Below are 14,786 nucleotides of genomic sequence, written 5' to 3' on the forward strand. Positions count from 1 at the left end.
AGGAATCCCCCACAGATAGGAGTAGAGGATAGGGGTCGGAGGTTACCAGACTCAAACTGATCAAAGGAATAATGTCAAGCAAAGATAGACTGGCCAGACTGACCGGCTCCAAGGCTAGAACTACAAAGAGGAAGGGTTTTTGTGTAAAAGGTATTTAAAGGACAGTTGTCTGAGAAGATAGCAGAAGAGAGTATTTAGGCCCACTCTTTCTCCTGGAAGCTGCAGGTTCCAGTCTGAGGCTCGCTGAAACAAATAAAGCTGTTTGTTCGACGATTCCTCGTTGGCGTATTCTTGGCTCATCACGCATCACACAGTCACTCTGTCCTGGGAGAGTGGCACGACAAAGACTTTCCGCACCTTCAACAACAACAAACCACGGTTCACAGCAAAACTGAGCCAGCTGCGTCAGGCAAAGGAGGAGGCATACAGAGCGGGAGACAGGTCTCTGTACAAAACACTCAGGAACACTTTGAATAAGGAAATCAGAGCTGCAAAAAATAAATTCTCTGAGAAGCTGAAAGTCCAGTTTTCAGCCAACAACTTGTGTTTGTTGTGGAAAAGTCTTCAAGAAATGACTACCTACAAAAGACCATCACCCAATGTTGATGCTAATTATGGACTTGCTGAGGAGCTGAATAGCTTCTATTGTCGTTTTGATAAAGGGCCTTTTAAACCCCTCCCCCACTCCAGTCCAATCACCTCCACTCACCTTGCTACACCTCCCCCGCCCGACACAATCCACACTAATCATACATGAGGAATATGTTCACCGCCTATTTCAGAGACAGAACATCCGAAAGGCACCAGGACCTGACAGAGTTACACCTTCCTGTCTCTGGACGTGTGCTGGCCAACTGCACCTGTCTTCACACAGATATTCAACAGATCACTGGAGCTGTGCAAAGTCCCCTCATGCTTCAAAAACTCCACCGTCATTCCAGTCCCTAAGAAATCCTCCATCACTGAACTGAATAACTACAGATCTGTGGCCTTGACTTCAGTCGTCATGGAGTCCTTTGAACGGTCAGTGCTGTCCCATCCAAAAAGCACCATAGACCACCAGCTGGACCCCTTGCAGTTTGCCTACAGAGCAAACAGGTCAGTGAATGATGCAGTTAACATGGAACTGCATTTCATCCTGCAACATCTTGACCAACCAGGGACCTATGCCAGGATACTGTTTGTTGACTTCAGCTCCACGTTCAAAACCATCATACCTGAAATCCTCACCGCCAAACTCTCCACCTCGCTGTGCCTCCTGCTACTTGTCAGTGGATCTCCAGCTTCCTGACAAACAGGAGCCAGCACGTGCGGTTGAAAGACATCACATCTGGAACAAGGTCAATCAACACTGGAGCGCCACAGGGGTGCATCCTTTCTCCACTGCTCTTCTCCCTATACACAAATGACTGCACCTCCAAGGATCCAGCTGTGAAACTCTTAAAATTTGTAGATGACACCACTGTCATTGGGCTCATTCAGGATGGTGACGAGTCTGCATATCGGCAGGAGGTTGAGAGCTGGTGTTTTGGTGTAGTCAACATAACCTTGAGCTGAACACTCTAAAGACTGTGGAGATGGCTGTGGACTTCAGGTAATACCCCTCAGTGCTGCCTCCCCTCACACTATCCAACAGCCCAGTGTCAATGGTGAACTCTTTCAAGTTCTTGGGAACCATCATCTCCCAGGATTTGAAGTGGGAGACAAACATCAGCACCATTCTCAAAAAGGCTCACCAGGATGTACTTCCTATGGCAACTTAGCAAATGTGGCCTACCACAAGAGCTGTTAGTCATATTCTACACTGCTACAGTTGAATCCATTCTCGGCTCATCCATTACTGTCTGGTTTGGGGCAACCACAACAAAGGACAGATGCAGACTACAGCGCACAATCGGATTAGTGGAAAAGATCATTGGTGCCCCCCTGCACCCCCTACAGGACTTGTACTCCAGCAGGACCAGGAAGAGGGCAGAGAACATCACCAAAGATCCCACACCGGCATACGCTGTCTTCAACCTCCTCCCCTCTGGCAGACGACACAGATTCCTGCACACAAAAACTACCAGACACAAGAACAGCTTCTTTCCCACTGCCATCACTCTCCTGAACCGTAGATAAGGTGGACAGCACAATCTGATCTGTTCCCAAGCACAGCCAGACTTTACTGACACTACTGACTTTATCACTCTTGCATCCTGCATATTACAGACTTATTGCACATTACAGACCATCCACCTGGTTTTTTTGCACTACTCCTTTTTTACATTTTTTGTCACTATATATTTCTCTTATGTAATAGCTGTACTTTGCACCAAATATTTTAAAGTCTTACTTGTAAATAATGTTGATAGGTGACTAGTATATGTCTTGCTGTAAAGTATGCACCTCGAGTACTTGCTTGCCCAGTGAATGTATGCTTGTCTATTTGTTGTATGTTTCCAGAGATAAGACGACAAATTCCTTGTATATGCAAGTATACTTGGCCAAATAAACCTGATTCTGAATATCTGCCCGTCCCAAAAAAGGACTATGAAAACATACATTTAGAAGTGCATGAGTACAAACAGGCCCTTTTCCACCACAGGAACTTTCCCATTTACTCGGGTAAATTAATTTCCACCAAAAACTACCCGGGTGGATTGACTTCTTCAGGAACTTTTTTTTGTTCCTGCCACTGTCCCATGCATGTTCCATGTGCTAGTGTCCAAAGCACTGGGGTTTAAATCCCGGCACTGTTTTCAGTGTCTCATCTACTTTTTTCTGTGTCTCATCAATCAATCAATCAATGTTTATTTATATAGCCCTAAATCACAAGTGTCTCAAAGGGCTGCACAAGCCACAACGACATCCTCGGTACAGAGCCCACATACGAGCAAGGAAAAACTCACCCCAGTGGGACGTCGGTGAATGACTATGAGAAACCTTGGAGAGGACCGCATATGTGGGTAACCCCCCCCCCCCCCCCCCCCCCCTCTAGGGGAGACCGAAAGCAATGGATGTCGAGTGGGTCTGACATAACATTGTAAAAGTCCAGTCCACAGTGGATCCAACACATCAGCGGGAGTCCAGTCCACAGCGGGGCCAACAGGAAACCATCCCGAGCGGAGACGGGTCAGCAGCGCAGAGATGTCCCCAACCGATGCACAGGCTAGTGGTCCACCCGGGGTCCCGACTCTGGACAGCCAGCACTTCATCCATGGCCACCGGACCTATGCAACTCCCCCTCGCAAGGGACAGGGGAGAAGAGGAGAGAAGAAAAGAAACGGCAGATCAACTGGCCTAAAAAAGGGGGGTCTATTTAAAGGCTAGATTATACAAATGAGTTTTAAGATGGGACTTAAATGCTTCTACTGAGGTAGCATCTCTAACTGTTACCGGGAGGGCATTCCAGAGTACTGGAGCCCGAATAGAAAACGCTCTATAGCCCGCAGACTTTTTTTGGCTCTGGGAATCACTAATAAGCCGGAGTTCTTTGAACGCTTTGGTTTCAGTGTCTTTGTTTTCAGTGTCTCATGCACTGTAATGTCAGTTATCAACTTTCCGCAACAATTAACTTTACCCTGGAATTATTTATCTCAGAATTAGTGTAAAGAAAAACTATTTTCTAAATAAAAAAAATTTGGTAACGCTTCACGAATTTGCGTGTCATCCTTGCTCCAGGGGCCATGCTAATCTTCTCTGTATCGTTCCAATTTTAGTATGTGTGTTACCGAAGTAACACATTATCTCAGAGTGGCCCAGTAAGTATAAATATACTGTTTTTTTTAATGTACGTGACAGACACGGTGGCGGCGTTACGACATTTTCACCATAGAAATAATTTATTGTTCATTGTTCTTTAACTTCATATTTCAAATCATGTTTTTGTGGAGTCACGACCAGCAATGCTAAGAAAACTTTTGTTTTAAGTTAAGTTTAAGTTAACTTTAACTTAACTTAAAACAAACGGTTACGCCGTTTGAGCTGGTCTGGTAGGAGCTGATGGGAAATATATGCAAATTAATGTGACACGACGTGCTCCCATTGGTGTCTCGCCATAGGCCCCCGCCCAAGGTGGCTGTGGAGATGGCCTGACGAAAATAACAGAAGAAATAAAAACATACAAATTCATGTGCTGTGCGCCACATGGGAAGGATTGTCCATGATGGCGAGCAGTTTGTCCAGTGTCCTCCTGTCCCTCACTGACACAAAAGCCTCCAACTGCGTACCAATAGTTTGGCCGGCTTTCCGGATCAGTTTGTCAATCCGGTTTAAGTCCCTTTTGCTGGTGCTGCTCCCCCAACAAACCACTGCAAAGTACAGGGCACTGGCCACAAAAGACTGAAAAAAGATCTCCAACATCTTACTGCACACATTAAAGGACCTAAGCTTCCTCAGGAAAAAGAGTCTGCTCATGCCCTTCTTGTATACAGCTTTGCTGTTGTCCTTCCAGTCCAGTCTGCTGTTCAAGTGGACTCCCAGGTACTTGTACTGCCCCACTACTGCTGATAGACAAACTGCTTCTTCGGAACAACACTAACAAGGATTTTGCACACTCGGCTGCCCTCTGCTTCACCGAAACCTGGCTCAGTGATATGATTCCTGATAACGGATTACTCCTACCCGGGTTCGGAGACCGGCAAAATGAGCTGTCAGGAAAAACTAAAGGAGGGGGAATCGGATCGTACATAAACGAAGGTTGGTGCACAGACGTTACTGATCTCAGTAACATCACAGCCCGAATTTGGAGTCACTTTTTCTAAACTGTAAGCCATTCTACTCCCCGCGGGAAATCTCTTCATTCATTCTGGTCGGAGTTTATATTAACCCCCGAGCCGACGTGAGTGAAGCGCCGCAAACTCTCGCTGATCATGTAAACTCTGCTGAACCCTTGCCCTCAGGAAATTGGGAACCTACAGGAATGCAAGTTTGGAGTTTAGGAGGAAGTTTAGAGACATTAGCAACATCTGGTAGGAATCCCCCACAGATAGGAGTAGAGGATAGGGGTCGGAGGTTACCAGACTCAAACTGATCAAAGGAATAATGTCAAGCAAAGGTTGACTGGCCAGACTGACCGGCTCCAAGGCTAGAACTACAAAGAGGAAGGGTCTTTGTGTAAAAGGTATTTAAAGGACAGTTGTCGGAGAAGATAGCAGAAGAGAGTAATCAGGCCCACTCTTTTTATTGGAAGCTGCAGGTTCCAGTCTGAGGCTCGCTGAAACAAATAAAGCTTTTTGTTCGACGATTCCTCGTTGGCGTATTCTTGGCTCATCACGCATCACACAGTCACTCTGTCCTGGGAGAGTGGCACGACAAAGACTTTCCGCACCTTCAACAACAACAAACCATGGTTCACAGCAAAACTGAGCCAGCTGCGTCAGGCAAAGGAGGAGGCATACAGAGCGGGAGACAGGTCTCTGTACAAAACACTCAGGAACACTTTGAATAAGGAAATCAGAGCTGCAAAAAATAAATTCTCTGAGAAGCTGAAAGTCCAGTTTTCAGCCAACAACTTGTGTTTGTTGTGGAAAAGTCTTCAAGAAATGACTACCTACAAAAGACCATCACCCAATGTTGATGCTAATTATGGCCTTGCTGAGGAGCGGAATAGCTTCTATTGTCGTTTTGATAAAGGGCCATTTAAACCCCTCCCCCACTCCAGTCCAATCACCTCCACTCACCTTGCTACACCTCCCCCGCCCGACACAATCCACACTAATCATACATGAGGAATATGTTCACCGCCTCTTTCAGAGACAGAACATCCGAAAGGCACCAGGACCTGACAGAGTTACACCTTCCTGTCTCTGGACGTGTGCTGGCCAACTGCACCTGTCTTCACACAGATATTCAACAGATCACTGGAGCTGTGCAAAGTCCCCTCATGCTTCAAAAACGCCACCGTCATTCCAGTCCCTAAGAAATCCTCCATCACTGAACTGAATAACTACAGATCTGTGGCCTTGACTTCAGTCGTCATGGAGTCCTTTGAACGGTCAGTGCTGTCCCATCCAAAAAGCACCATAGACCACCAGCTGGACCCCTTGCAGGTCAGTGAATGATGCAGTTAACATGGGACTGCATTTCATCCTGCAACATCTTGACCAACCAGGGACCTATGCCAGGATACTGTTTGTTGACTTCAGCTCCACGTTCAACACCATCATACCTGAAATCCTCACCGCCAAACTCTCCACCTCGCTGTGCCTCCTGCTACTTGTCAGTGGATCTCCAGCTTCCTGACAAACAGGAGCCAGCACGTGCGGTTGAAAGACATCACATCTGGAACAAGGTCAATCAACACTGGAGCGCCACAGGGGTGCATCCTTTCTCCACTGCTCTTCTCCCTATACACAAATGACTGCACCTCCAAGGATCCAGCTGTCAAACTCTTAAAATTTGTAGATGACACCACTGTCATTGGGCTCATTCAGGATGGTGACGAGTCTGCATATCGGCAGGAGGTTGAGAGCTGGTGTTTTGGTGTAGTCAACATAACCTTGAGCTGAACACTCTAAAGACTGTGGAGATGGCTGTGGACTTCAGGTAATACCCCTCAGTGCTGCCTCCCCTCACACTATCCAACAGCCCAGTGTCAATGGTGAACTCTTTCAAGTTCTTGGGAACCATCATCTCCCAGGATTTGAAGTGGGAGACAAACATCAGCACCATTCTCAAAAAGGCTCACCAGGATGTACTTCCTATGGCAACTTGGCAAATATGGCCTACCACAAGAGCTGTTAGTCATATTCTACACTGCTACAGTTGAATCCATTCTCGGCTCATCCATTACTGTCTGGTTTGGGGCAACCACAACAAAGGACAGATGCAGACTACAGCGCACAATCAGATTAGTGGAAAAGATCATTGGTGCCCCCCTGCTCCCCCTGCAGGACTTGTACTCCAGCAGGACCAGGAAGAGGGCAGAGAACATCACCAAAGATCCCACACCGGCATACGCTGTCTTCAACCTCCTCCCCTCTGGCAGACGACACAGATTCCTGCACACAAAAACTACCAGACACAAGAACAGCTTCTTTCCCACTGCCATCACTCTCCTGAACCGTAGATAAGGTGGACAGCACAATCTGATCTGTTCCCAAGCACAGCCAGACTTTACTGACACTACTGACTTTATCACTCTTGCATCCTGCATATTACAGACTTATTGCACATTACAGACCATCCACCTGTTTTTTTTGCACTACTCCTTTTTTTTTACATTTTTTGTCACTATATATTTCTCTTATGTAATAGTTGTACTTTGCACCGAAGTCTTACTTGTAAATAATGTTGATAGGTGACTAGTATATGTCTTGCTGTAAAGTATGCACCTCGAGTACTTGCTTGCCCAGTGAATGTATGCTTGTCTATTTGTTGTATGTTTCGAGAGATAAGACGACAAATTCCTTGTATATGCAAGTATACTTGGCCAAATAAACCTGATTCTGAATATCTGCCCGTCCCAAAAAAGGACTATGAAAACATACATTTAGAAGTGTGTGAGTACAAACAGGCCTTTTTCCACCACAGGAACTTTCCCATTTACTCGGGTAAATTAATTTCCACCAAAAACTACCCGGGTGGATTGACTTCTTCAGGAACTTTTTTTTGTTCCTGCCACTGTCCCATGCATGTTCCATGTGCTAGTGTCCAAAGCACTGGGGTTTAAATCCCGGCACTGTTTTCAGTGTCTCATCTACTTTTTTCTGTGTCTCATGCTCTGGTTTCAATGTCTCGTGCACTGTAATGTCAGTTATCAACTTTCCGCAACAATTAACTTTACCCTGGAATTATTTATCTCAGAATTAGTGTAAAGAAAAACTATTTTCTAAATAAAAAAAATTTGGTAACGCTTCACGAATTTGCGTGTCATCCTTGCTCCAGGGGCCATGCTAATCTTCTCTGTATCGTTCCAATTTTAGTATGTGTGTTACCGAAGTAACACATTATCTTGGAGTGGCCCAGTAAGTATAAGTATACTGTTTTTTTAATGTACGTGACAGACACGGTGGCGGCGTTACGACATTTTCACCATAGAAATAAATAATTTATTGTTCATTGTTCTTTAACTTCATATTTCAAATCATGTTTTTGTGGAGTCACGACCAGCAATGCTAAGAAAACTTTTGTTTTAAGTTAAGTTTAAGTTAACTTTAACTTAACTTAAAACAAACGGTTACGCCGTTTGAGCTGGTCTGGTAGGGGCTGATGGGAAATATATGCAAATTAATGTGACACGACGTGCTCCCATTGGTGTCTCGCCATAGGCCCCCGCCCAAGGTGGCTGTGGAGATGGCCTGACGAAAATAACAGAAGAAATAAAAACATACAAATTCATGTGCTGTGTGCCACATGGGAAGGATTGTCCATGATGGCGAGCAGTTTGTCCAGTGTCCTTCTGTCCCTCACTGACACAAACGCCTCCAACTGCGTACCAATAGTTTGGCCGGCTTTCCGGATCAGTTTGTCAATCCGGTTTAAGTCCCTTTTGCTGGTGCTGCTCCCCCAACAAACCACTGCAAAGTACAGGGCACTGGCCACAACAGACTGAAAAAAGATCTCCAACAGCTTACTGCACACATTAAAGGACCTAAGCTTCCTCAGGAAAAAGAGTCTGCTCATGCCCTTCTTGTATACAGCTTTGCTGTTGTCCTTCCAGTCCAGTCTGCTGTTCAAGTGGACTCCCAGGTACTTGTACTGCCCCACTACTGCTGATAGACAAACTGCTTCTTCGGAACAAGACTAACAAGGATTTTGCACACTCGGCTGCCCTCTGCTTCACCGAAACCTGGCTCAGTGATATGATTCCTGATAACGGATTACTCCTACCCGGGTTCGGAGACCGGCAAAATGAGCTATCAGGAAAAACTAAAGTAGGGGAAATCTGATCGTACATAAACGAAGGTTGGTGCACAGACGTTACTGATCTCAGTAACATCACAGCCCGAATTTGGAGTCACTTTTTCTAAACTGTAAGCCATTCTACTCCCCGCGGGAAATCTCTTCATTCATTCTGGTCGGAGTTTATATTAACCCCCGAGCCGACGTGAGTGAAGCGCCGCAAACTCTCGCTGATCATGTAAACTCTGCTGAACCCTTGCCCTCAGGAAATTGGGAACCTACAGGAATGCAAGCTTGGAGTTTAGGAGGAAGTTTAGAGACATTAGCAACATCTGGTAGGAATCCCCCACAGATAGGAGTAGAGGATAGGGGTCGGAGGTTACCAGACTCAAACTGATCAAAGGAATAATGTCAAGCAAAGATTGACTGGCCAGACTGACCGGCTCCAAGGCTAGAACTACAAAGAGGAAGGGTCTTTGTGTAAAAGGTATTTAAAGGACAGTTGTCGGAGAAAATAGCAGAAGAGAGTAATCAGGCCCACTCTTCCTCCTGGAAGCTGCAGGTTCCAGTCTGAGGCTCGCTGAAACAAATAAAGCTTTTTGTTCGACGATTCCTCGTTGGCGTATTCTTGGCTCATCACGCATCACACAGTCACTCTGTCCTGGGAGAGTGGCACGACAAAGACTTTCCGCACCTTCAACAACAACAAACCATGGTTCACAGCAAAACTGAGCCAGCTGCGTCAGGCAAAGGAGGAGGCATACAGAGCGGGAGACAGGTCTCTGTACAAAACACTCAGGAACACTTTGAATAAGGAAATCAGAGCTGCAAAAAATAAATTCTCTGAGAAGCTGAAAGTCCAGTTTTCAGCCAACAACTTGTGTTTGTTGAGGGAAAGTCTTCAAGAAATGACTACCTACAAAAGACCATCACCCAATGTTGATGCTAATTATGGCCTTGCTGAGGAGCTGAATAGCTTCTATTGTCGTCTTGATAAAGGGCCATTTAAACCCCTCCCCCACTCCAGTCCAATCACCTCCACTCACCTTGCTACACCTCCCCCGCCCGACACAATCCACACTAATCATACATGAGGAATATGTTCACCGCCTCTTTCAGAGACAGAACATCCGAAAGGCACCAGGACCTGACAGAGTTACACCTTCCTGTCTCTGGACGTGTGCTGGCCAACTGCACCTGTCTTCACACAGATATTCAACAGATCACTGGAGCTGTGCAAAGTCCCCTCATGCTTCAAAAACTCCACCGTCATTCCAGTCCCTAAGAAATCCTCCATCACTGAACTGAATAACTACAGATCTGTGGCCTTGACTTCAGTCGTCATGGAGTCCTTTGAACGGTCAGTGCTGTCCCATCCAAAAAGCACCATAGACCACCAGCTGGACCCCTTGCAGTTTGCCTACAGAGCAAACAGGTCAGTGAATGATGCAGTTAACATGGGACTGCATTTCATCCTGCAACATCTTGACCAACCAGGGACCTATGCCAGGATACTGTTTGTTGACTTCAGCTCCACGTTCAACACCATCATACCTGAAATCCTCACCGCCAAACTCTCCACCTCGCTGTGCCTCCTGCTACTTGTCAGTGGATCTCCAGCTTCCTGACAAACAGGAGCCAGCACGTGCGGTTGAAAGACATCACATCTGGAACAAGGTCAATCAACACCGGAGCGCCACAGGGGTGCATCCTTTCTCCACTGCTCTTCTCCCTATACACAAATGACTGCACCTCCAAGGATCCAGCTGTCAAACTCTTAAAATTTGTAGATGACACCACTGTCATTGGGCTCATTCAGGATGGTGACGAGTCTGCATATCGGCAGGAGGTTGAGAGCTGGTGTTTTGGTGTAGTCAACATAACCTTGAGCTGAACACTCTAAAGACTGTGGAGATGGCTGTGGACTTCAGGTAATACCCCTCAGTGCTGCCTCCCCTCACACTATCCAACAGCCCAGTGTCAATGGTGAACTCTTTCAAGTTCTTGGGAACCATCATCTCCCAGGATTTGAAGTGGGAGACAAACATCAGCACCATTCTCAAAAAGGCTCACCAGGATGTACTTCCTATGGCCTACCACAAGAGCTGTTAGTCATATTCTACACTGCTACAGTTAAATCCATTCTCGGCTCATCCATTACTGTCTGGTTTGGGGCAACCACAACAAAGGACAGATGCAGACTACAGCGCACAATCAGATTAGTGGAAAATATCATTGGTGCCCCCCTGCTCCCCCTACAGGACTTGTACTCCAGCAGGACCAGGAAGAGGGCAGAGAACATCACCAAAGATCCCACACCAGCATACGCTGTCTTCAACCTCCTCCCCTCTGGCAGACGACACAGATTCCTGCACACAAAAACTACCAGACACAAGAACAGCTTCTTTCCCACTGCCATCACTCTCCTGAACCGTAGATAAGGTGGACAGCACAATCTGATCTGTTCCCAAGCACAGCCAGACTTTACTGACACTACTGACTTTATCACTCTTGCATCCTGCATATTACAGACTTATTGCACATTACAGACCATCCACCTGGTTTTTTTGCACTACTCCTTTTTTTACATTTTTTGTCACTATATATTTCTCTTATGTAATAGCTGTACTTTGCACCAAATATTTTAAAGTCTTACTTGTAAATAATGTTGATAGGTGACTAGTATATGTCTTGCTGTAAAGTATGCACCTCGAGTACTTGCTTGCCCAGTGAATGTATGCTTGTCTATTTGTTGTATGTTTCCAGAGATAAGACGACAAATTCCTTGTATATGCAAGTATACTTGGCCAAATAAACCTGATTCTGAATATCTGCCCGTCCCAAAAAAGGACTATGAAAACATACATTTAGAAGTGCATGAGTACAAACAGGCCCTTTTCCACCACAGGAACTTTCCCATTTACTCGGGTAAATTAATTTCCACCAAAAACTACCCGGGTGGATTGACTTCTTCAGGAACTTTTTTTTGTTCCTGCCACTGTCCCATGCATGTTCCATGTGCTAGTGTCCAAAGCACTGGGGTTTAAATCCCGGCACTGTTTTCAGTGTCTCATCTACTTTTTTCTGTGTCTCATGCTTTGTTTTCAGTGTCTCATGCACTGTAATGTCAGTTATCAACTTTCCGCAACAATTAACTTTACCCTGGAATTATTTATCTCAGAATTAGTGTAAAGAAAAACTATTTTCTAAATTAAAAAATTTGGTAACGCTTCACGAATTTGCGTGTCATCCTTGCTCCAGGGGCCATGCTAATCTTCTCTGTATCGTTCCAATTTTAGTATGTGTGTTACCGAAGTAACACATTATCTCAGAGTGGCCCAGTAAGTATAAGTATACTGTTTTTTTTAATGTACGTGACAGACACGGTGGCGGCGTTACGACATTTTCACCATAGAAATAAATAATTTATTGTTCATTGTTCTTTAACTTCATATTTCAAATCATGTTTTTGTGGAGTCACGACCAGCAATGCTAAGAAAACTTTTGTTTTAAGTTAAGTTTAAGTTAACTTGAACTTAACTTAAAACAAACGGTTATGCCGTTTGAGCTGGTCTGGTAGGGGCTGATGGGAAATATATGCAAATTCATGTGACACGACGTGCTCCCATTGGTGTCTCGCCATAGGCCCCCGCCCAAGGTGGCTGTGGAGATGGCCTGACGAAAATAACAGAAGAAATAAAAACATACAAATTCATGTGCTGTGCGCCACGTGGGAAGGATTGTCCATGATGGCGAGCAGTTTGTCCAGTGTCTTCCTTTCCCTCACTGACACAAACGCCTCCAACTGCGTGCCAATAGTTTAGCCGGCTTTCCAGATCAGTTTGTCAATCCGGTTTAAGTCCCTTTTGCTGGTGCTGCTCCCCCAACAAACCACTGCAAAGTACAGGGCATTGGCCACAAAAGACTGAAAAAAGATCTCCAACAGCTTACTGCACACATTAAAGGACCTAAGCTTCCTCAGGAAAAAGAGTCTGCTCATGCCCTTCTTGTATACAGCTTTGCTGTTGTCCTTCCAGTCCAGTCTGCTGTTCAAGTGGACTCCCAGGTACTTGTACTGCCCCACTACTGCTGATAGACAAACTGCTTCTTCGGAACAAGACTAACAAGGATTTTGCACACTCTGCTGTCCTCTGCTTCACCGAAACCTGGCTCAGTGATATGATTCCTGATAACGGATTACTCCTACCCGGGTTCGGAGACCGGCAAAATGAGCTATCAGGAAAAACTAAAGGAGGGGGAATCGGATCGTACATAAACGAAGGTTGGTGCACAGACGTTACTGATCTCAGTAACATCACAGCCCGATTTTGGAGTCACTTTTTCTAAACTGTAAGCCATTCTACTCCCCGCTGGAAATCTCTTCATTCATTCTGGTCGGAGTTTATATTAACCCCCGAGCCGACGTGAGTGAAGTGCCGCAAACTTTCGCTGATCATGTAAACTCTGCTGAACCCTTGCCCTCAGGAAATTGGGAACCTACAGGAATGCAAGTTTGGAGTTTAGGAGGAAGTTTAGAGACATTAGCAACATCTGGTAGGAATCCCCCACAGATAGGAGTAGAGGATAGGGGTCGGAGGTTACCAGACTCAAACTGATCAAAGGAATAATGTCAAGCAAAGATTGACTGGCCAGACTGACCGGCTCCAAGGCTAGAACTACAAAGAGGAAGGGTCTTTGTGTAAAAGGTATTTAAAGGACAGTTGTCGGAGAAGATAGCAGAAGAGAGTAATCAGGCCCACTCTTCCTCCTGGAAGCTGCAGGTTCCAGTCTGAGGCTCGCTGAAACAAATAAAGCTTTTTGTTCGACGATTCCTCGTTGGCGTATTCTTGGCTCATCACGCATCACACAGTCACTCTGTCCTGGGAGAGTGGCACGACAAAGACTTTCCGCACCTTCAACAACAACAAACCATGGTTCACAGCAAAACTGAGCCAGCTGCGTCAGGCAAAGGAGGAGGCATACAGAGCGGGAGACAGGTCTCTGTACAAAACACTCAGGAACACTTTGAATAAGGAAATCAGAGCTGCAAAAAATAAATTCTCTGAGAAGCTGAAAGTCCAGTTTTCAGCCAACAACTTGTGTTTGTTGAGGGAAAGTCTTCAAGAAATGACTACCTACAAAAGACCATCACCCAATGTTGATGCTAATTATGGCCTTGCTGAGGAGCTGAATAGCTTCTATTGTCGTTTTGATAAAGGGCCATTTAAACCCCTCCCCCACTCCAGTCCAATCACCTCCACTCACCTTGCTACACCTCCCCCGCCCGACACAATCCACACTAATCATACATGAGGAATATGTTCACCGCCTCTTTCAGAGACAGAACATCCGAAAGGCACCAGGACCTGACAGAGTTACACCTTCCTGTCTCTGGACGTGTGCTGGCCAACTGCACCTGTCTTCACACAGATATTCAACAGATCACTGGAGCTGTGCAAAGTCCCCTCATGCTTCAAAAACTCCACCGTCATTCCAGTCCCTAAGAAATCCTCCATCACTGAACTGAATAACTACAGATCTGTGGCCTTGACTTCAGTCGTCATGGAGTCCTTTGAACGGTCAGTGCTGTCCCATCCAAAAAGCACCATAGACCACCAGCTGGACCCCTTGCCGGTCAGTGAATGATGCAGTTAACATGGGACTGCATTTCATCCTGCAACATCTTGACCAACCAGGGACCTATGCCAGGATACTGTTTGTTGACTTCAGCTCCACGTTCAACACCATCATACCTGAAATCCTCACCGCCAAACTCTCCACCTCGCTGTGCCTCCTGCTACTTGTCAGTGGATCTCCAGCTTCCTGACAAACAGGAGCCAGCACGTGCGGTTGAAAGACATCACATCTGGAACAAGGTCAATCAACACTGGAGCGCCACAGGGGTGCATCCTTTCTCCACTGCTCTTCTCCCTATACACAAATGACTGCACCTCCAAGGA

General features: G+C 45.9%; 1 protein-coding gene and 3 non-coding genes across 5 annotated transcripts in view; 1 reads left to right on the top strand and 3 right to left on the bottom strand.

The window, feature by feature from the left end:
* tor4aa (torsin family 4, member Aa) overlaps positions 1-14,786 on the top strand; it is a 73,649-nt gene that overhangs the window by 29,906 nt on the left and 28,957 nt on the right. The gene's annotated exons all lie outside the window — the stretch shown is intronic.
* On the bottom strand, positions 3,618-3,724 carry LOC133639119 (U6 spliceosomal RNA). Its single transcript, XR_009823733.1, has one exon. It is a non-coding gene; the product is annotated as a U6 spliceosomal RNA (small nuclear RNA).
* Positions 7,824-7,930, bottom strand: LOC133639120 (U6 spliceosomal RNA). The gene has a single exon (XR_009823734.1). It is a non-coding gene; the product is annotated as a U6 spliceosomal RNA (small nuclear RNA).
* Positions 12,042-12,148, bottom strand: LOC133639123 (U6 spliceosomal RNA). Its single transcript, XR_009823737.1, has one exon. It is a non-coding gene; the product is annotated as a U6 spliceosomal RNA (small nuclear RNA).

Source organism: Entelurus aequoreus, linkage group LG21 (assembly GCF_033978785.1).
Source record: "Entelurus aequoreus isolate RoL-2023_Sb linkage group LG21, RoL_Eaeq_v1.1, whole genome shotgun sequence".
Classification (NCBI taxonomy): Eukaryota; Metazoa; Chordata; class Actinopteri; order Syngnathiformes; family Syngnathidae; genus Entelurus; species Entelurus aequoreus.